This window comes from Aquarana catesbeiana, linkage group LG04 (assembly GCF_042186555.1).
Source record: "Aquarana catesbeiana isolate 2022-GZ linkage group LG04, ASM4218655v1, whole genome shotgun sequence".
Classification (NCBI taxonomy): Eukaryota; Metazoa; Chordata; class Amphibia; order Anura; family Ranidae; genus Aquarana; species Aquarana catesbeiana.
This window is the reverse complement of record NC_133327.1, coordinates 26,487,743-26,509,355: the sequence shown is the minus strand read 5'-3', so window position 1 is coordinate 26,509,355 and position 21,613 is coordinate 26,487,743.

Here is a 21,613-nt window from a genome sequence, read left to right as displayed (position 1 = left end):
GCGGTGGTTATTCAGCGGTTTCGTTATAGTTGCTAACTGTCTGCGTTGCTGCATGGTGAAGGCTGACAGGTCAGCAAAGAAAGAACGGTCTTGTAGTTCTTGAGGGAGGTTTTCTCGTCTTCTAACTGTCATCATGAATTGGTCCTTGATGTGAAAAAAGTGGATGCGCACTATTGTATCTCTGGGAAGGTGTTCTTGTATGTTTCTGGGTTTTGGGAGGCGGTGTATTCGATCAATGATTAAGTCTTCCAGGGGTGCTTCTGGAAGTGCAGCTTTCATAAGGTTTGTGAAGTATTCCTTTAAATCTGGAGGTTTGACCGATTCAGGGATCCCCCTTATTTTGACGTTATTGCATCTTGATCTGTCCTCTAGGTCGGCCATTTTTGTTTTGATAGCTATGATTTCCTCATCCCTGTCGTTATGAGCGTCCACCATATAGTTAAAAGTTGACGCAAATTCACCCATCTTAGATTCAATGTGGGATACCCTTGAGTCTACCGCTGCTACCTCTGATTTGAATTGCTGTGTTATTGCCAACATGTCAGCATGTAAGGTTGATCGCAAGGATACTAACATGTCTTTAAGTGTGGTATCTAATACCGGCTGATTTTGTGTGGGGAAGTCCATAATGGACTTCTGTAGTTCCCTGGTATCATCCAGGGAGGATTCAAATCCACTGACATCTGCTGTGTCTACACAGGGCGAAGACATTTTCAGCTTGCTTTTTGCGGGGCTGGAGGATGCAGATGGAGGTGGAGGGTACTGACCTTGTCCCAGTGATCTATCTCCATATGAGTGGCCAGAGGCTTGTCTCCCGTCCCGTTCGTGCTGTGTGCCGAGGCCGCGCGGCTTTCCTGCATGTCTGCCGGCACCATCTTGGACAGTGAGATGGCGCGGCTGTATAAGAAAGTCTGTCATCTTTCTTGGCATTCGTGGGCTCCTTTCGTTTACGGGAAGGCATCTGGGAGTGTGTCCACTGTGGGTCCGGTGTATGGATCTGTGAAACGAGGCTCTGTGTCGCTGTTATCACCCGTTTAGGCCCAGGATACTGCGGAGCTCTGTTAGCAAGCGTCCATCGTCTCTGCCGGCTAGCCACGCCCCTTAATTTACCTTTTTAATGAAATACCGTATTTATCGGCGTATGACACATGTCGGCGTATAACACGCACCCCAAGTTTAGGAGGGAATTTTAAGGAAAAAAACTTTTAGGAGGGTAGTTTAAGGAAAAAACTTACATTTAAATGTCCATCAATGCAGCCTCATCAGTGTCCATCTGCAGCCTTGTCAGTGTCCATCTGTAGCATTGTCCCTCATTGCAGCCTTGTCAGTGTCCATCTGTAGCGTTGTCCCCCATTGCAGCCTTGTCCCTCATTGCAGCCTTGTCCCCCATTGCAGCCTTGTCCCCCATTGCAGCATTGTCCCCCATTGCAGCATTGTCCCTGATTGCAGCCTTGTCCCCCATTGCAGCATTGTCCCTGATTGCAGCCTTGTCCCCCATTGCAGCATTGTTCCCCATTGCAGCATTGTCCCCCATTGCAGCATTGTCCCTGATGGCAGCCTTGTCCCCCGTTGCAGCCTTGTCCCCTATTGCAGCCTTGTCAGTGTCCATCAGTAGTCTGCAGCCTTGCTCTGTGTCGTTTGCAGACATCTGGCATTTAAAAATGGTGCCGCTGTTCTCGGCCGCTCTCGGCGGCTCTCTCGGCCGAAAGCCACCAAGAATGGCCGAAAGCCGCCGAGAGCGGCCGAGAATGGCGGAAAGCCGCCGAGAACGTCCAAAAACCCGCCCAGAGCCGCCAAAAGGCTCATAATCGGCGGGGATCTGCGTATAACAAGCTCGCATGATTTTCCCCTGATTTTAAGGGGAAAAAAGTGTGTGTTATACGCCGATAAATACGGAATATCCAAGGATAATGCACAAGGTTGGTGTGCCCTCTTTTTTCTATTTCTTTTTTTACCTTCATTAAATACCATGCTTTTGACAGAACCGCTTGACACCAACGCTGGCCTATGCGTAGCACCACATGTGTCTTCACGGGTTCAGGGAGCTGGAGAAGTTGGACCCTCTCCCTAGCAGCAGACTGCACCCCAAAACAGTAAAGAACACCCAGCTGAAGCGCTGGCAGCCGGAAAGAGATTCCACGACCTGTGTCCCACACCAACCAATGACAACTATTCCCTGCGGCCCAAAATAAAGAGCATGTGGACCACCTATGTGGGTTCACTCTGCCTGACTAACTGGGACCTTGTTAGTTCACTTTTGACGAGGGAGAAATGTGACAGACTCACCTGGTATCAAGATGGCAGCGCCTCAGATGATGTCCATGTGACGAAACGCGTAAGGCGGGACTATCTTGATACGCAATACGCCATATCCGGATACTGTGGTTCCGGACATACAACCGGTGGAACGCAAGCGCTGATTCAGGATAGCGCTGCTTCCCTGTGTTGTTTGGAGAGTATGCGAGCTCCCTCTCCTTTTTAAATATCTATTCTTTGGATACACTTTGGACTTTTAATAAACTAATTAGACGGAGTTACGCTATGCGGATCATTTTTTTCCTTTTTATGAAACACACACATGTGGATGCCTGGTCGGGAACTTCACTGGAGTAGGAGATAGTGGAGTCTCCCCTCTCTTTTTTTCCTGCCGGTGGATGAGCCTAGCTGCGGGTAACTGGAAGGACATCGCAACCTCTGGATTAACACTTTACGCTCGCACCCCTGCAGGGGTAGGGCGCTCTGGTGAGTGCAAACACATAAGGGGAATACTGTCACCAATGTCAGCACCTTTTACCCATGCCCTATTGTAAAGAGGATTTCTATACATTGGATGGAACACTTATCACTTTTATGGACACTTTACCTTATTTGATATACAATGCACAGTTTGTCTTTATTGATTGATTAACTTTATTAATTTATTGAGTGACTGTTTTTTCACTCGCATACTGGTTTATATATCTTTTTGCACATATTTATTGTATCTTTTAGCACCTGCCACTTTATTTTCTTAATAGGAAGGATTAGTCTTTGTGAATGCATATGTAGATGTCACTATACCATTATTATTTTTTTATATAACAGCGCCATTTCCTATTTTATGGTGATTGTTTTTTCACTCGCATACTGGTATATACATCTACTTTATAGTAATTGTCTTTTCAATAAATAACACATATTGGCTTATATCTTTTTGCACATATTTTCTCAGCACCTGTCACTTTATATCCTTAAGTAGGAAGGATTAGTCTGTGTGGGATTTATATGTAGATGTCATTGTACTATTACACACATTCACTATTTTATATATTACAGCGCCATTCCCTAATTTAAATATTTTCACCTGGGACAGAGGCTTTTGGAGGGGACTGAAGGCCAGCCTCTTGCCTACTGACTACGGGCCCTGGCTTTGGGAGGTGTGTGCCTGGGGGATCCTTGGAGTAATGTTACTTTGGATTCAAGTCCATGTCTCCCCAAAACACATAGACTCTGGGAATCTAGGCCCGGGATCCATATTTAGGGTCTAGATGCCCCATTACCAGCAAAGACTGCTTCACACTGTGAGATTCATAGCAGATGTTAATATCACCAGCTCAAGCCACCTGTCTGGGGTCTCCTGCTATAATGCTATAATGAGTTTACTGTAAGTTGGTCTCTCCCATAGTGTAACACCTAAGTGCCTTTCACCTACTGTTAATTGTGCTAATTAAGTCACCTGTTGTTTCTGTCTGTGTACGATCTTTGGGGTTAAAAGGGCAGGTATTAGCTCTCAGTCTGCTGGAACGGTTTGGAGGGCAGGAGGCACTGTTATTGATGGAAGCACCTAATCGGGGTGCCAAGCGCTTTTGTCACAATGCTAATGTCCTTCTCACCATTTACTTCCTCTTTATACCACTTAATCAGGAACCTAGGTGCTCTGAAATATGATTTTTACAGCTGTGAGGTTGGTTTTCCTAATGCCTCTCTGTATGTTAAAAAAAATAACTGTTAGTGCGCATGCGCGAGAGCTCCGTGATGGACGCTTAAGCCCGGAGCTCCGCACCACCCCGGACCGACGAGCGGCACAACCCCAGCTACAACAGGCGGAGGACCCACACAAGCACTCCTCCCGCTCGCTGAACAGCGGGGGCACATGGTGAGATGTCCGGTGCGCAAGCTCGCCGCGATTTGGGCCCGCAATTCGCAGCGGTGGCAGCAGATGGGTGCACCAAGATGGCCGCCGACGGAGACTCAGCTAGGCCTCACCCAGCCACACAACACAAGGGGACTGAGCAATGTCCCATACTCACCCCCCCGACCCTGACCTATGCACAGGCAGCACAGGGAGGCCCCATCACGCTCCAGACAGCGCATCAGGGCCTGCAGCAGCACCCAGCCTCACAGGGGGGTCACAGAGAAGCACACAGCGGTGAGCAGAGGGAAGATGGCGCCTCTCCCTCAGGCATCCCCCCTCATTTCCCCTCATTGGCAGGCACCCCACCGGGATACTCATTCAAGGACATTTCTGCTATCCAAGAAGATCTCTTTTCAAAATTTTCTGCTCTTCTAGAAAAGGGCCTGGCCAATACAGCCTCCCAGATCACTTCTGCAATTAAATCGGACCTCTCTAACCTGGGTTCTAGGATTGAGGCTATAGAAGACAAAATTGACCACACGGTCGCCAGAACCAACCAGAATGCCGCACACCTCCAGTCAGTTCAAGAACAGCTGGACACGGCCCTTTTAAGAATCGATGAACTCAAGAACAGGTCCAGGAGGTATAATTTCCGAATAAGAGGCCTCCCTGAGTCATTCACGGATATCCCCCTCACGGTGCAGGACTTTATCTCAGAGCTCATTCCCAACATCCCGCCTCATAGGCTAGAGCTGGATAGGGCTCACAGAGCCCTGGGACCCCCGAGAAAGGACGGGTCCCCACGGGACATAATAGTTAAACCGCACTTCTACGCGGTCAAAGAGGAGGTAATGAGACAATCTCGTTTGAAGGCTAAGCTCCAACATCAGGGTCACCAAATTCAGGTCTTCGCAGACCTAGCTCAGTCCACCATACAAAGACGACGTACACTCAAACCCCTCCTTTCAGTTTTGATGGAACGAGATATCAAATACCGATGGACATTCCCATTCGCTGTGAAGTTTTCCTTTCAAGGCAAGACCTACGCTTTCACCAATCTCCAGGAAGGTGAGAGACTTTTCATCTCCCTCAAAATGATATCCCAGGAAGCCCCCATGGAACTCTCATCATCCTCTTCGGGCTCATCCAAACGCCCCCCTCCAGGCAGCCCAGTCTCCCCTCTCTAGATTAGGGGCCCTTCCAAGAGGAGCAAGGACGGCAGACCCCAATAATGGGGCTTGAAGACCCTCATCTTACACACCTAGACCTCCCACAGTCTTTTCTGTTCGGGACTGCCCTCCTCCATTGATTGAGCTCAAGCTCTCCCACCTAATCCCATGGCCCCATTTGGGCCTCGGACACAGGTCACTTGATTTCCACCAATGTCTGGATACCGCCTGCTGATGAGACTCTCGATGTGGATCGCCTACGGTGAACTGCCCTCGAGTTCCTTGTGTTTTTGCAGAAGTGGGAGAGAGATCTCTTTTCACTCCGAACTGAGACTTAAAGCACTAAATCTTCGCTTTTTCATAGCACTCAGTAACCATTTTTCTTTTCTGATCCAGACGCAAGGTTGTAGGTAGCTTAGAGCTGGTGGATATTCATTTTCTTTTTTACACCATTATTGGTGTTGTCAGCCCCCCCTGTTTCAGATTTATAGTCTTCTAGAATGTTAATATTGTTTTAAGATTGCAGTATAATACCGCATTGCATAAGATGAAGTTATTTAACTATGTTGTGCCAAAAAGGGGAAGAAGGAGAAGAAAAAGAAAGAAAAATTGTTTTTTTTTTTTTTGTTTTTGTTTTTTTTTTCTTATTTTTTCTTTCTCGTATGTCTAAGATATTTAAAAGTAAGGGTCCGGGGTGGTACCCTTGCGCCTCCTCTCTCTCTGAGGGAAATCAATGTTCTCCCGCGGAGTGAGACTTCCCTCGCCCACTATGGACGGGAGAAGATTTAAAATGGAGACTAAGCGGTCAGACACACCGCTACCCTCCACGGGTCCTGTTAGAGGACCCTTGTCATTATTGTTGTTTTTCTTGTCTTCTTGTCTCTCTTCCCTTCATTCTCTCTCATTATTTTTCTCTCTCCTAGCTGGCCTTCTGGGGATCCCCCGGAACCTACCCCACACAGATAAGGGATGGACCCGCAATCCTCCACTTTTTCTATGAATACACTCCAATACGAGGTAGGTGGCTGCTGGGCCGGTGATCACTTCCCCCTCTGTTCCTATGGCTGATTCGGTGTCTAAGGGACTAGATCTCAGGGTGGCTTCTCATAACGTTCAAGGGCTCAACTCTCCAACGAAAAGGAGAGTAGCTTTTGATCATTACAAAGCCATCAAACTAGATGTAGTGCTCTTACAGGAGACGCACTTCCCGATTCGGTACAGTCCCAAGTTCCTACACTCTCACTACCCATCCTTTTATCTGGCAAACGCGCCAAACAAAACTAAAGGTGTTGCAGTGCTTTTCTCTAAAAACAGTAAATTCAACCATATCTCTGATCTTAGAGACCCGGAGGGCAGGTTTATTCTTGTAAAGGGTACTCTGGAGGGAGTACTATACTCCATAATCTCCTATTACGCCCCTAACAAGGGTCAAGCAACCTTCTTCCAGAACCTATTTGCAACTCTCAACCCCCTCCTGGAGGGAAAAATCATCTGGGGAGGGGACTCAAATGTAGCGTTTGACCAGGGTCTAGACAAAAACAACCCGCTCAAAGGAAGAATAACACGCCCCACAAAATTAAGCACCAGAATAGCTAAAATGATTCACTCCCAAGGGTTGGTAGATATTTGGCGGGAGCTGAATCCCACGGGCAGGGACTTCACACACTTCTCCTCCCCCCACCAAACCTACGCAAGGATAGACCACATCCTTACCCAGACTAACCTCATTCCTCTTTCCTCTAAAGCTAAAATTTTAGATATAACCTGGTCGGACCATTCACTGGTCCTCCTGACGTTGAAAAATGTTCTGTCGCGTAGCGGGGGCTCTTACTGGAGACTGAACGAGTCTCTCCTGGGGGACCCGGTTAACGCCAAGTTAGTAGCAGACGCTATCAAGGAATACTTTAGGGTGAACGATGTGGGAAACATCTCTCCCGAAATTCTGTGGGCTGCCCACAAGGCCTCGGTCCGCGGTGAGCTCATCAGACTAGCCACTAAAGTCAAAAAAGAGAGGCTGATAGACATACACAGGCTAGAGCATAAATTTATCACCCTAAAAATCGAACACAAAAAAACCCCGTCAAAAGATCTTAAAGATAAACTAGACGCGATAAGATTGGAACTCAACTTAGCTTTAACGGCCAAAGCCGAAAAACACATTAGATGGAGCGGAGCAAAATTTTACTGCCACAAGGACAGAGTCGGGACAATGCTAGCCACAAAACTCTCCCCCAAATTCCACTCTCACACTTTTCCCAAATTGCGCATAGCGGGCCAACCCCCTACGGCCAGTCCATCTAAAATTATGACAGCCTTCCACGAATTCTACTCTGAATTATACAAGACCACACAAAAACCGAGTAACACCTTGATAACTTCCTTTCTCTCAAATATTAAACTGCCCTCTCTCTCTAAGGACCACAGGGACCTTATGGAGGAGCCCTTCACCTCAGACGAGATAAGGGAAGTTATCAAAAACCTTAGGACAGGCTCGGCCCCAGGGCCGGATGGTTTGTCAGTCCCTTACTACAAAAAGTTTGGGGATATACTGGCCCCCCACATGGCAAAATTTTTCAATTCTAAGGGGCTCCCCAATGGATGGACTTGAACACGGCTTTCATAACAGTTATTCCCAAACCCAATGAGAACCACGAAGAGGTAGAGAACTATAGGCCCATTTCCCTAATCAATAATGATCTTAAGATACTCACTAAAATCCTAGCCAATCGTCTCGCCTCCTTTATCAAGCAGTACGTCCATAAAGATCAGGTTGGTTTTATCCCGGGGAGGCAGGGCCCAGATCAAATCAGGAAAGCGGTGGACATTGTCTCCATTCTCCAATCTAATTGGGAGGGGGGCCCCAAACAGGCAGAAATGCTGTTGTCTTTAGATTTGCATAAGGCCTTCAACTCGATCGAATGGCCTTACCTTTTTTCTCTTCTCGAGAGCTGGGGATTCGGGGCAGGCTTCTTAGGGACATTGCGATCCCTATACTCCAACCCGGCAGCAATAATTCGACTACAGGGCCAATACTCCAAACCCCTTCAAATAGGGAGAGGGACGAGACAGGGTTGCCCTCTATCCCCTCTGATTTTCGCCATGGCCATAGAAACACTTGCGATAGCGAATAGATCAGACCCGAATATTCACGGCGTATCCTGTGGGGAACAAGTCCACAAATGTGGGCTCTTCGCCGATGATATGCTCCTTTTCATAACGTCTCCTGTCACATTACTCCCGAATTTATGCAAACTACTAAAAGACTTCTCTTGTGCCTCAGGCCTTAAGGTCAACTACTCTAAATCATCGGCTTTAAACATTTCCCTGCAGACAGAAACAGTATCCGCCCTTCAAAGCTCCTTTGACTTTAAATGGAATGACCAATGGATAGACTATTTAGGAATTAAACTTTCAGCTAAAATGGAACAATTGTACCCCTTAAACTTCCCGCCAATGTACCGTAAATTAGCGGCTGATCTGGGAACTTGGTCCAGGGGAGAAATTTCTTGGTTGGGCAGAGTTCATGCAGTAAAGATGACACTCTTGCCCAGACTGCTATACCTTTTCCGGGCCATTCCGATAAATATCAACAAAGAACACTTATCCAATCTACAAAAAAAGATCACCAAATTCATCTGGGGGGGAGAGGACATAGATTCCAACAAAAAACCCTATTCCTTCCAAGAGCTCGGGGTGGCATGGGGGCTCCTCAGTTCTTCTGGTACTTTCAAGCTGCAAGGCTAGCCCAAATCTCTGCGGTTTACTCTACGGCAGAGAAGCCAGATTGGATCCAGATAGAGAGACGGGCAGCCCCCACGTACACCCTAGACTTTCTCCTCTGGACTCCCCCCAAACAGAGACCCCCAATACTCTCCCCATCTCTATCTCAATCATTTCACTTATGGGATAACCTGAGGAAAAATTCGGCCCTGATCTCAAGATGCCTGCCTCTGGCGCACATCTTCAATAATCCTGACTTTCCCCCTGGGTTGGATATCAGGTCATTTCGTTGGTGGCTGGACAAGGGACTGTACCGAATCGGACACTTCTTTACGAATGAGGGTCCAATTTCCTTGGAGCAAGGTGTCAGGCTTCTAGAAATTCCGAACTCTGAGCGTTTTAGATTCCACCAAATAAGACATTTTCTTTGCCAACTTTGGAGAGGAGGAACTCCCTCACACAACGCCTTTACGCCATATGAATTATGGTGTGGCCACTCATGGGAACAGAGGGGAGGGATTTCCGTCATATACCAGTCACTAGCCCTTCACCCCCAAAAGTCTCCTTACATGCTTGACTGGGAAAGGGAACTAGCCTTTGAATGGGAAGCCTCCAAATGGAGAAGCTCTTTTGATAGAGCCTTTAAAGGTATTAAAAACATTTCCTTAATTGAAGGAAGTGTTAAGGTTTTGACAAGATGGTACCTTACCCCTACCAAGCTTTCCAGAATGTTCCCAACAGCTGACCCCAAGTGTTTTCGGGGGTGTCAGCTTTTGGGCTCAATGGCTCATGTCTGGTGGGAATGCCCTAGACTCAGGCCCTTTTGGGATAAGATATTCTCCCTGATACGGAAAACAACACAGATTCAAATCCCGAAATCCCCGACCATAGCTCTTCTCAATGATAACTTGCCCAAGGCTCCTAAGAGCTCACGTAAACTGATACACTTTATCCTCCTAGGTGCAAAACTCACCATTGCCAAGGCTTGGAAACAGCCCAAAGTCTCAGTGAAAGCTGCAATTCATAAAATCTCATGGATTATGGCCCAGGAGAAATTAGGCAGCAGTTTAGATGGCAAAAAAACGCAATTTGAAGCCATTTGGGAGCCTTGGGCACAGTTCGTCGGCATCTCTCTTATACCCGGAGCCCAACCCCAAAACTAAAGGTGGACAACTTGTGGGGCAGGGGCACCTCCAGACGGTCAGCTAACTTTCCTCTCTCACTTTCCCCCTTTCTCTTCTTTTCTACTCTTCTGGTTTTAGTTCTCATCGATTGTGTTCATCTGCTGGGGAGAATAGGACAGTTCCTCCTGTAATTGATGTAATGTAATTTCTGATCAGAGATCCTTATTATTGGGACAAGTAACTGTCTTTCGTTTCACGGTTCACACTGATAGATAATAGTCTCCAGTAATTAATATGAAATGTTTTTTTTTTTATGGTCCCTAGGGCCTTAGGACAATCGCTGGTAGGGAGAGGATGGGAGCGCCTACTGTGCACAGCTTGATCCCTTTAGGGGTGCCGGTGGGATCTCCTAGAACCTCTCTTAGCAACAGTCAATCTTCTTAGAGGTCACTTATTATAGTTGTCCCAGCAACAAGGTTTCAGGCATTGATCCTACACGCAATAATTTGACACTACCACTGTGCCTTTTCACTGTTAGCTCTCGAGCCCCAGCAGGGGTATGTTATTAATCAATTGATGTTACACGATATGCTGATACAAATCCTGTATTTTATTTTATCTTCTTGTTTTTGTAAAAAACCAATAAAAGATTTTGAAAGAAAAAAAAAACTGTTACCACCTTAAAAAAAAGAAATGAAAAAGAGTTACGTGTAAAAAAAAAAAGGGAGGGAGTTAACACAGGTTTACATAGTTTGGATGGACTTGTGTCTTTTTTCGACCTCACCTACTATGTAACTATGTAACTATGTATGTAACACCTACCTTGCCTCTAATCCTCGTCCTCTTAAAGATTTATGGTGGCTGAAGAATTTTAGGCACCCAACACTATTTCAGGCGAGCCAGGGGTCTAGTCACCCACTGCACCTCTTGCCCTTATAGCAAGATATCACAATTTTTTTTTAGCTTTGGATAGAATGGTAAAGGTCAAAACCCCAGTCATTGTGTATTTCTTTTTGTTTTTTTCTTTCCTTTGTTACAGATGGGGAGATTTCTTTATTGACTAAATGAGTAAATCCAAATTTAAACTTATTGCCACAAAAAGTGGGACTTTTTTGGGTGACAAGTTAGGACTTGATTACATCCCAGGACTTAGGTCAACAAGTGCAAAAAGTATTTGAATGTGAATTTTTGCTTATAACATACTGCAGCATGTTCTGATGCTTTGTGAAGCACTGCAATGTACTGTCATAAAATGTAACATGTTCTATTTGTTTTAACCACAGCGCAGAGCACTGTAGTGAAATGGCACCACTGAGAACAAGGCTATTTATCTTGGATCTTTGGACTGTGTTGAGTAACATAATCAATGTCTATAGGAAATAAAGAAAAATCTCCCCAACAGGACACAGGTGACAAAAAAGAACCTGATAGCAGATTTAAGCTCTCCTCAAATGATGTCCTACATTGGCACTGTATGTCCATTAACCACTTCCATAGCGGGCCATTGTAAAATGACATCGGCAGGAACATCTCCTCCCTCCGAGTGGACGTCATATGAAATTGGCTTCTTACCACGTGACTGGCTGTGTCCAATCACAGCTGGTCACAAATGTCAACAAATGGCTGTAGTGCCGTTTCCAGGTTCTCCTCCTCAGTGTGTTACAGTACAGCGATCTGCCCCCAAATAAACAGTACCTGTCACCAGTCCAAGAGTACCTGTCACAGCCCATCAGAGTACCTGTCACCAGCCCATCTAAATACCAGTCACCAGCCCCAGAGTACCAGTCATCAGCATCAGAGTATCTGTCACCAGCATCAGAGTACCTGTCACCAGCACCAGAATACCTGTCACCAGCATCAGAGTACCTGTCACTAGCCCCAGAGTACCTGTCACCAGCATCAGAGTACCCAAGTACCTATCACCAGCCCCAGAGCACCTGTCATCAGCATCAGAATACCTGTCACCAGCATCAGAGTACCTGTTATCAGTCCCAGAGTACCTGCCACCAGCATCAGAATACCTGTTACCAGCCCATCAGAGTACCCGAGTACCTGTCACCAGCCCACCAGAGTACCTGAGTACCAATCACCAGCCCATCAGAGTACCCGAGTACCTGTTACCAGCTCATCAGTGTACCCGAGTACCTGTCATTAGCCCATCCGACTACCCGAGTACCTGTCACCAGCCCATCAGAGTACCCGAGTACCTGTCACCAACTCATTAAAGTACCCGAGTACCTGTCACCAGCCCATGCCTCGTAGAATAAACATTGAGGTGTTTTCTTTCAAAATTTCAAAATGGGGTCATTTTGTGGGTATTTCCATTGTCCTGGTGCTCCAGGTGTGATAGGTTGTCAGGAAACAAAATGTGTAATTTATGCTCCTAGAATGCCTGATGGTGCTCCCTGCATGTTGGGCCTCTCTATGTGGCTTGGCTGTGTAAAAGTCTCACACGTGTAGTATCGCCATACTCAGGACGAGTAGCAGAATATATTTTGGGGGAAACTTTCATTTTCTTTCCACATTTTCCAAAAACTTTTGGAAAAAATGACATGTTCAAGACTCATTATGCCTCATAGAATATACCTTGGGGTGTTTGCTTTCCAAAATGGGGTCATTTGTGGGTAACTCCACTGTCCTAGTGCTCCAGGACCTTCAAAGGTGTGATAGGTCCTCAGGAAATTAGATGTGTAATTTATGCTCCTAGAAGTCTGATGGTGCTCCCTGCATGTTGGGCCTCTGTATGTGGGCAGGCTGTGTAAAAGTCTCACGCATGTGGTATCGCCATACTCAGGACGAGTAGCAGAATGTATTTTGGGGTGTAATTTTTTCTATGTACATGCTATATGTTAGGAAATCTTATAAATTGACAACTTTGTGTAAGAAAAAATAGGTTTTCATTCTCTTTCCACATTTTCCAAAAACTTGTGGAAAAAAATGACATGTTCAAAAGACTCATAATGCCTCATAAAATATACGTTGGGGTGTTTGCTTTCCAAAATGGTGTCATTTTATGGGTAATTCCACTGTCCTGGTGCACCAGGACCTTCAAAAGTGTGATAGGTAGGAATGAAATTAGATGTGTAATTTATGCTCCTAGAATGTCTGATGGTGTTCCCTGCATGTTGGGCCTCTGTATGTGGCCAGGCTGTGAAAAAGACTCACGTATGTGGTATTGCCATACTCAGGAGGAGTAGCAGAATGTATTTTGGGGTATAAATGGAAGTATGCTTATGCTGTGTGTGAGAAATAACTTGTTATTATGACAATTTTGTGTAAAAAAATAAATGTATTTCTTAAATTTCCCAAGACTTGTGGGAAAAAAATTACAACTTCAAAAAACTCACCATGCCTCTTACTAAATACATTGGCCTGTCTACTTTCCAAAAAGAGGCAATTTGGGGGGTATTTGTACTGTCCTGAAATTTCAGGGCCTTAAGAAATGAGATAGTCCATCAATTTTTTAATGATTTGCACCATAGCTTGCAGACTCTATAGCTTTCACACAGACCAAATAATATACACTAATTTGGGTAATTTTTCCAAAGATATGTAGCAGTATAAATTTTGGCCAAATAATATACACTAATTTGGATAATTTTTCCAAAGATATGTAGCAGTATAAATTTTGGCCCAAATTTGTGAACAAAAATTACTTATTTGCAAATTTTATAATAAAAACTAAAAAAAGTGTTTTTTTTTTTCAAAATGTTTGCTCTTTTTTTACTTATATCACATTAAATACAAACCAAAATAAAGCTCTATTTGTGTGAAAAAAATGATACAAATTTTGTTTGGATACAGTGTTGCATGACTGAGAAATTGTCATTCAAAGTGTGAGAGCATTAAAAGCTGAAAATTGGTCTGGGCAGGAAGGGGGTATAAGTGCCCTGTATTGAAGTGGTTAAAGTATGCATTTCTTTTTCAATATTTGCAATGATGAATCTCTGATTTTATGCAAAGATTTGCAAGGTCCGTAGAAGTGTGCAGGGTTAAAGGATCATTATAAGTATTTGAACCTTTACCTATTTTACAAAAAAAATAAATTTTTACTTTTATAGGGCGTACACACGGTCGGACTTTGTTCGGACATTCCGACAACAAAATCCATGGATTTTTTCCGACGGATGTTGGCTCAAACTTGTCCTGCATACACACGGTCACACAAAGTTGTCGGAAAATCCGATCGATCGTTCTGAATGCGGTGACGTAAAACACGTACGTCGGGACTATAAACGGGGCAGTGGCCAATAGCTTTCATCTCTTTATTTATTCTGAGCATGCGTGGCACTTTGTCCGTCGGATTTGTGTACACACGATCGGAATTTCCGACAACGGATTTTGTTGTCGGAAAATTTTATCTCCTGCTCTCCAACTTTGTGTGTTGGAAAATCCGATGGAAAATGACCGATGGAGCCCACACACGGTCGGAATTTCCGACAACACGCTCCGATCGGACATTTTCCATCGGAAAATCCGACCGTGTGTACGGGGCATTACTTTACTTACATTAACTTTAACTATGTCCCGCCTCATCTATTAAAATAAATAATATAATAATAATAATTATAATAGTAAAACATGGATGAATGTCATATGATGTCTTCCCAGTCACATAGCTTGTGTGCACAGACTGTTGTACTGGGCCATTGTGCACGGTTCTGGTACCACGTGATCACTGTGATCAATCACAGCACTCAAGTATTAGTTGTAAATGGCTTTCATTAATTGCCAATTGTGTACTATTGTGATGATCTCTGTGATTGATCACAGGGATCACATGTACAGAACCAATAACAGCACCTGTACCATGTGATAGTTGTGGCCAATCACAGCTATTGCAGTATTTCTCAAAGGGGGGTCTACTGTTGAACTGAACTACTGAACTGAATTGTGTGTGGTGAATGGTTTGCATTCAACACTTCAACAATAATAATATAGCACATTTGTATTAAATATTTGGGTTTCTTTTTCCTCTTGTTTTCTTAAAATTACCTTATTTTAACTGTTATCCTTATTTTATATCTAGTGTTAGAGGCCTGTGTATAAAGATCATTAATGACATTTTTGGCTTTAGATATTCTTCTTTAAACATTTAATCTACTTTTGCATTAGTTTGCTGTAGTTATGTTCAGCACCAACATAATACATGGCACTGTACAGAGTTCATAGAACTTCATTTCAGTATCCTCTCTACCCCAGAAGTGCTTTTACTGCAATGGATCTATCACCAAAATTGACTTACTGCTAGGTCTTTGAGTTGTTTGAGGTACCCAGCACAAACCAAAGATATCCACATAAATACAGAAAGAACATCCAAACTTCATTCAGTTATTATTTCTAGTGGAAAATCAATAAGGAAACCCAGAGTTGCAAATCAAAAGTATCAAAAATGTATACAGTTTGTCAACACATTTGTAGCCATCCTAACCCACTCGAGTTTTCTCCACATTGTCAGCCGGGTGTACCTGGGGCCACAACCTGGTTCTAGATTGTTGCAAGTCCATCCCCACCATCAGGGGCCCAGGTGAAGAAGCAAGCACAGGTTTAGACTCTGCGCCCTGGCAAACCCAGATTTGGCTTTTTACAAGGACTCACTACAATAAAATCCTGACCTGAGTATGGTGAAAGGTATAATGCCATGGTATTGCTTAAAGAAGATGTGAGATGTGAAAGCCCCTCCCCTCCACAAAAACAAAACAGATGTAACGCCCACCAGTTTGGGTGAGGGCTACAATAGAGAGTTTAGTGTTATAATAGGCCAAAATTGCCAGAATCTCACTCTGCAGTGTAATCTGGTGGGGTTTGATTCTTGGGGAGGTTTATTAGTGTAGAGGAGGGTGTGACCCCCTGCACTCTGCTTGGACAATTTCCTTTGTTTTCTGGGGATTGGCCTAGAAGACAGGAGGAATACAAGTGAGAGTGACAGGCAGTTCTGGAAGACCCTTCTGAACCAATAGTTAATTTGTTGGGACAGGGGCGGGACTTCTATATAAGGCCTGGTCACATGCTTCCTGGGGTTCGTTCTGCATGGGAAGTTGAGAGATCTGGTTGGAAGATGTGAGATCCAGGACTTGTGCGGGTGCTCTCCCCTACGGGGGAGGGGAAGCATGCTATGGAGAAAGTATCCAGGAGTAAGGATATAGCCACTGATACAGCGCTGATGTTCTCCCCTGTCACTGACATCCAGGACTGGGCGAGGATTTTCTGTGTGCGACATGGATCATCACTCAGAAACACAAGTGAGTGTAACCCAGAGGGAAACAGAACTTCTGCAGAGACTTTAGAGGGGTTAGTGTGCGGGTTCAAGAGAACGGAGCTGGCCCTAGAGGGACAAATACCCTGGAGAAATCCAAAAGTCACTTCCCGAGTGTTACTCAGAGTATCACGGAGGGAGTTCAAATCAGAAGTTCTGCCGAGTCAGGAAGTTGTGGTAAACAGGAAGAAGGAAAGGTGCATTGCACTAGGAGATATTATTCAAGATGGAGGTCTACTAATCAGGGCTTCGTGTAATCTGGAAGTAATATTGTATTGCATATCATTCAACCTTACTGGAAGTTATTCAGAGTGACTTTTCAGTACAGTGCTGCATTTCATATGGAAACCGCAATAAACTTGTACATAGTTCATTTTCAATGACTGTCTGTGTATTCTATTTGGTTGGGTAAAAGGGGTGATGGAACAAGCTCCAGGGTAGAACGAACTTTTAGCCGCTCCTACGGGAGTAAGGCGCTTCACAAAAAACAAAGAAAGCACTAGTATTTCTTGAAATCTCCCTGAAGCTGATCATCCCCAATGCTGATTTACTGGGGTTGATTTAATAAAACTGGAGAGTGCAAAATCTGGTGCAGCTCTGCATAGAAAGCAATCAACTTCCAGACATTTGTAAATGCTTAATTGAACAAGTTGAAATTAGAAGATGATTGGCTACCATGCACAGCTGCTCCAGTTTTAGTAAATCAACCCCTCTATGTTGTGTTCTACACTGTGGGGTTTATTTATTAAAGACAAATAGATTGTACTTTGCAAAGCACAGTTGCACTCTGCAAGAGCAGTTGCTCCAGAGCTTAGTAAATGAGCAAAAGCTATCCTGACTTCCATCATCCAATGATGTGCAAGCAAAAAGGCTGTTACATGGTTGGTAAGGTTGAAAAAAGACAACAGTCCATCCAGTTCAACATGTGTAGGTGTATGTGTGTCAAGATCGACAATCATTTCCCATATCCCTGTATATTGAGATAACTAAGCTGCAAGTCCAAGAGTCTTTTAAAACTATCAATACGGGGCGTGGCCAGGCAGCGGATGTAGCCAGACGCACCTTCAGTTCCCTCCGCCGAAAGTCCGCCATATCACCCTGAAAACTCACCTCACGGACCCGCAAACAAGACTGGCTGGCTGCTGGAACGTACCCCAAATGCCAAATTGCTCCTAACGGCCCGATTATTGCCCGATGTCCGCCGCAAGGAAGCAGAACACGGCCCAGACCATGGACAGCATGGCGCAAAACGGCGCCCAGGCACAGCGCTCTGCTATGGAGCTCCACAGAGAAGCAGCAGAAAAGCTGTTCTCTAGGTCCCTTGTTACGGATCCAGCCATTTCATCTGGCACACCGGAGGATTCGTCCAGAGGTGTATCTGAAGCAGATGACACAGTACCCTTGGAGGATGCCAATGGATCGGGCCTGGGACACAGTGAGTACTCCAGAGGATTGCTCCACTAGGCCTCATATCTCAGCCAGCCCTTCTGCTGACAATGAACCCTCACTTAGAGACATTTTGCGGCAGTGAATACATGCAATGCTTCTCTGACAGCTCTCACAGTTGACATAAAAGTGGTTAAAGCTGAAATCTCCTTTCTGCGACAAGACATAATAATCATCTTCTCACACAACACTCCTCACATTTAGAGGAATTCGAGGAATTAGAGAATAGAACGAGAAGAAAAAATATCAGAGCGATTCTATTCCTGAAAGAATAGAAGGAAAGAATCTGGTAGAGTTTATTGAAAAATGGCTGGTGGCTGCCTTCGGCAAGGATGTGTTTACCCCTATGTTCTCTGTGGAGCGGGCACATAGAATTCCAGCTAGGCCTCTGCAACTGGGAGCCCCACCAAGACCCTTTCTATTCAAGCTTCTCCACTATAAAGACAGAGATGCAATCCTACACAATGCCAGGATTAAACCAGAGACCCTAAAAATTGACAATACCAAAATAACCTTTTTTCCAGATTTTTCAGCTGACCTGCAAAGGCAGCGTGCAAAGTTTATGGATGTTAAAAAACGCCTTAGATCTCTGGATTTGAAGTACGCTATGCTGTATCCTGCCCGCCTAAGGGTGGAGGCACTGGGCTCAGTGCAATTCTTTGATTCACCATCTGCGGCTGCACAATGGATGGACCGGGAAAAACAATCGATTCGGGAAGCTCGCAACCAACGTCCTAACACTCCTGACGGGTGAAGTATTATTTTGACAAGCATCCTGTTGTTCTTACGTTTACAAATACAAGGCGGAGAAAGCTGTTGATGTATAGACCTATATTTACCACCAGGGCTACTTGTTCTAGCTGTTGAGAAGTTGTTAAGACACTAAAGTGTGCTTCCACTGTTGCCCCCAAGATGGTCTGGTCCAGACCTTTCACTGCCTTTTGGCGACTTAGTTTGGTCATGTTGGTTGCACCACCAAGGAGTCCACCACTACCGCCCCCTTTGCTTTGTACGGTTCCCAATATCAGCGTTACTAGCATGTGCTCATTCTCATTGCTACATCACCCATTGAGACTGCTGATACTTAGTAGCTGCTCCCCCTCAGGTCACTGGGGAAAGATTTTTTTTTCAGTTTGCCCATACCTTTTGCTCTCTAGACACGCTGCATTATTATCTAAAATTATCATTGTTATTAATGTTCTATTAGTGCAATGTCAAAGATAACCAGAATTTTGTCCTGGAATGTCAGGGGTATGAATAATCCTGTTAAACGCTTGGCTGTGCTTTGCACAATTAAGCGCATTAACGCAGATGTGATCTGTTTACAGGAGACTCACTTCCCTCCGACTTCCACTCCTCAATTTGCAGCACGACAATTTTGTCATCAATACCATGCTACTTATTCTGTGTACTCGATGGGAGTGAATATCCTGGTGAGACGTGACACGCAGTTTTCTGTTATGGAAGTTCAAATTGATCCTGATGGCAGCTACATTTTTCTGTTATGCTCCCTTTCTGGGACTAAATGCATATTGGCAGGGATGTACATTCCACCTCCATTCTCAACTAGTCTCCTCAAAAAATTGAAAGACTTTATGTCCCACTTTCTGGGCATGCCGGTCTTGGCCATAGGGGACTTTAACAATTACATTGACCATGAAAAGGACAAGCTGCATGTCTGGACAGGGGACAGGTCACAGAGACGATATGGTCCTACACCATTTGCTCGTCTTATATTAGAAATGGGTCTTACTGATGTCTGGAGAATGCGTAATCAAGATGCCAAGGTATATTCTTGCCAATCTGCCTCAGTAGGGGGGTTATCTAGAATTGATTTAGGACTAGGGAATGACTCTCTTTTACCATTGGTTGAATCCTCGCAATATCACCCCAGACAGGTATCAGATCACTCCCCACTCTCGATAGATTTTCAGATGGGGCGGTTAAAGGTAATTCCCTTCTGGAAACTCAACCCCTTCTGGTTATCACTTATTCCAGACCCTGATCCGATACCAGACCTTCTCACGCATTTTTTCAAACATAATATAGACTCTACAACTATAGGTATAGTGTGGGAAACAGTAAAGGCATATCTACGCGGACAGTTTATTAAAGTGATATCTCAGATTAAAACTTTTACTAAAAAATGGGAGGTATCAGTCTTAGAGGAAGCACAGCGCTCAGAAGTAAGATATATAGCTGACCTCCCTGATGACACAAAAAGGACATGGTTGGCTGCTCAATCCATGCTTAGGGATTTATCTCTACAGCTAGCAGAAAACAAAAGATTCTTTTTACAGCAGAATCACTTCGAGGAAGGGGAAAATACAGGACATATGTTAGCAATGCTGGCCAAATCACAACAATCGTCCACACATATAGGGGCAGTGACTGACGCACAGGGGGTACCATGTTATACCACTAAAGCCATCATAGATGTTTTAAACAGTTCTTACAAGATGTTTATTCTTCTAAAGTCCATACCTCACAGGATGATATCTGCTCATTTTTAGACAAATATCCCATGCCTTGCTTGTCTGACCTGCTTAACGCTCCTCTGAAAGAAGACAACTTGTTAGAAGCACTAGCTCATGCACAAAATGGCCGGGCTCCTGGGGCTGATGGCCTTCCGTCGGAAGTGTATAAGCGTTATACTACGCAACTTATCCCAACCCTTCTAAAGGTGTATAATGAAGCTTTTGTGACAGGGACTTTACCTCCATCTATGAACGAAGCACTTATAGTAGTACTATTGAAGCCCGGTAAGGATGCCCTAACACCAGATTCATACAGGCCTATCTCACTGCTTACATTTGATGTCAAGCTGTTGGCCAGGGTCCTGGCGAACAGACTGGCCAAATGTATTCAACAGGTGATCCACAAAGATCAATCTGGCTTCATTCCGACAAGATATACATCACAAAACCTGCGTAGATTATTTCTAAATGTACAGATTCCCGCTGACAACCCAGGTAATAGGGCCATCTTCTCTTTGGATGCAGCCAAAGCATTCAATAGTGTCGAATGGCCCTATTTATGGGAAGTGTTGACCAGATTTGGGGGTAGGTGCATCATTTTTAAAATGGGTTCAGTTGCTATATAGTTCCCCATCAGCAAGAATGCGTATTAACGGAGATGTATCCGATTCTTTCAGGCTTTATAGAGACATACGACAGGGGTGCCCATTGTCACCCCTGTTGTTTTCCCTTGCCCTAGAACCTCTGGCCATACATATCAGAGCTGCACAGAATATTACAGGATTTCAACGGGGGTCTAAACAAGATGTTGTATCTTTATTATGCTGACGACACACTGATTTACTTAGGAGACACTGACAGCTCTTTGAGGAATGTGATGAACCTGATAGCTGCTGACTCGGTTAAATTGATGATAGGCAACTCCTATCCTCATATTGATTAGTGGTTCCAAATTAATAATAACTACTGCAGTAGGGAACAGACACAAAAGATACGCTCAGCATCTTTCCAAATAACTGTTCTGCTTTATTATAACGCAATTGAAGGTTTTTATGCACATGATTACGTAGGTATCACATTAATATTACAATTGTACATTTATCGTAACAAGGGGCGTTACATAGGCAGGCTTATTCTAATCAGGACTCGAAAGAATGTAAACATTTACTGAAAACATTATTAGTGCTGTTGCACAGTGAGGGCAGTGTGCGATACATACAAAATACAATACAATTATATACAGAACTTACAAATTTCCATTACAGTCTCCCCTCTTTTGATCAATATTTTGATCACTAACCATACCT